This window comes from Sycon ciliatum, chromosome 3 (genome assembly GCF_964019385.1).
Source record: "Sycon ciliatum chromosome 3, ocSycCili1.1, whole genome shotgun sequence".
NCBI classification, from domain to species: Eukaryota; Metazoa; Porifera; class Calcarea; order Leucosolenida; family Sycettidae; genus Sycon; species Sycon ciliatum.
In genome coordinates, this window is record NC_088645.1 from 37,403,132 (window position 1) to 37,405,631 (window position 2,500).

General features: G+C 44.0%; 1 long non-coding RNA gene across 1 annotated transcript in view; it reads left to right on the forward strand.

Annotated features, from left to right (window-relative positions):
- Positions 1 to 2,500, forward strand: part of LOC135812740 (uncharacterized) — a 4,522-nt gene that overhangs the window by 1,169 nt on the left and 853 nt on the right. Inside the window, exon 2 of the long non-coding RNA XR_010552945.1 lies at positions 1,141 to 1,257. This is a non-coding gene — a long non-coding RNA (uncharacterized LOC135812740). The remainder of the gene's footprint in view (positions 1 to 1,140; positions 1,258 to 2,500) is intronic.

The window sequence follows — 2,500 nt, forward strand, 5'->3', positions numbered from 1 at the left end:
TCAGCGCGATGATGGCCGTACAGTTTTCTTGTGGATTTTTTAGTTGTTTCATCTCGTATCTATGTCAGTATCGTGATGGTGAAGTGGAGAAGGTGATTTTCTTCCTCTAGGCTTCGTTCGGCCGACTTTGCTTCATCCTCGTTGAAAAGTGATCCTGAAAAAAAGGTCGATTCGCAAAATGATGTTGATTTTCAATGTACGTGATGACATGCGATTGCTGGCTATGAGTAGGAAACTCAAACGCATGTCAATGGATGCTCCCTCGGGAATGTAAACAGTTATTTATATTTATTATTTACAGGATTTCCAAAAGGCATAGCCCATCGGGGGGGGGGGATCTCCTACCAGTGAAAATGATCATTGATTTATATACTAGTGAAGTGACTTGTGTTCATGCTAGTACGCACAGGGATCTGAAAAATAATGACCCATTCCTTAGCGGAATGTTTTATATTGACCAGTAGCGTCTGCGAGATCTGATTAAAGGATATCTGGACCCTTCGTTACAGTACGACATTCCAGCAGTCATGCATTGGTGCTCATGGGAATTTATCTGTTGCATAATTTATGCCTGTGCAACAACTGTCCCGTTTCGGCCTTGCAGTAAGCTAGTGTATCCTGAACTTTCACCATTCTTTATTTTCAGAGACTCGCCTGTCCTTACAGTTGTTTGCACGCATTCTTCCCGCTGGTTTTCTCCGTCAGTGGGGATCTTCATGATCTAGCAAGGGATCTATCTGTAGAGGTTGCTAGTGTTATTGTTAAGGAATATTCTACTTCACGAACTGTTCAATTACTTATGGTTATGCTAGTTGGGAGTCGAAACAGGCATATGCCTAGCAGCAATAGACCCACTGATATGGCGGCAAATGCTCTTTGGGGAGGGCTTACTGAGTAGGCAGCGGCGGATTCTGCTCGAAAAGGTAGCAGATTCTGCTCGAAAAGCAGTGAAATTGGCAGAACCATACAAACCTTATGGCGGGCAATTCCTCAAATTCTGCTCCATGTCTTGATCCACATACCAAACATGCATGCAACTTACCAGAAAAAGTACCGAATTCTGCCAATTTTTCTGCCGGCATAATCCGCTGGTGCCTATTACTGAGGTAGGACATGTATCCTGTGTCTTCCCTGCTGCAGATGCCCCTAATCTCGAGTGCGAGACATGTAAGAAGGCGGGCAAGGATGGTGCTTTCGTTGTGAGATGCAAAGTGCTACGCTTTCTAGGTGCTGTGGCGTGGACACAATACAACCGAGGTCAGTGCACGGTGAATAGGAATAAGCAGATCATTTTTATTACAAGTCAAGCTTGTTGTAAATTTGTAACCAAAGGTTTAAACAAGGGTCGTGCTTGCTTGTATCATAATTATACAGTCAAACGCAAAATTTTCAATCTGGTGCATACAAGTCTGTCGCGCAAAATCTTCGCCTGGCACAAGACACAACGGTGCGAGTACACGTCTGTTGTAGATTTTGCCTGATGATTGCTTGAGGCATGAAACTCCGAGTTGCAAAAAGAGATCTTGGTAGTTTTGTTGTTGAGCTGATTTAGTTTCCATGTACGAATATACAGTCAGCTTCGCTTATAACGACATTCGGCGGGGCATCAAAAAAGTGTCCTTATTCGCGAAGTGTCGTTATACCCGAAGTCTCACTATAATGTATAACAATTGGAAGGGACTTTGCTTTAGGCATGGAAATTCTGTCGTTATTCGCGAATTGTCGTTATATCCGCAGTCGTTATTACCGAAGTTGACTGTATCCCGCAGACACAAGTTAGCAATGAAAGAAGGCTGAACTCAGTAGTAACACAGAGTTTCATGGCTATCCACCATTACTCAGGTAACAATGATGATACTAGTTGCAGGTTCCTTGGCTTATAGGACAGAAGGGTTAAGGGATGCCACAGCAATTTTAGCACACCAAATAGAGAGAGAGAGACGAGGATAAATGTGTGGGTGTGTGAGTTTGGAGTGCATGTGTACATGCGCGCACGCGTGTGCGTGTGTGTGTATGTGTGAGTATGTGTTTGCATGTGCATGTGGGAATTGTGTATGTGTGGGCGTGGGCGTGTTCGTGTGGGCGTGTTTGTGTGTATCTGTGTGCGTGTGTGAGGCATCATTTTTTACTTCTTCTAGTGAAAAATGTGTGTGTCCGCATATATTCCAGTGTGTGAATGCTCATACGTAATTGTTGCCATTGGTATAGTTTTCATGTGATCATCAGCACATTACACTGCCCTCATGGAGAGTAAGCAACACAGCTTGTACATCATACTGCCATTTTAATGGTAGGGGTGCCAACAAAATGTGTTAAGGGGCAACAGCAGCAGCAGCAGCAGCAGCAACAACAAAAGCAGAACTTACTCATTTGTGTGATGATGCCGATGGTAGCATTTGATGCCGAGCAACTCGCACAGGTACCTTGCGCAGACAATCTCTAAATTGATCAGGACCTCTAACTGAATCCAAGATAGACTGAAATAGTCCAGGCTTGGCAG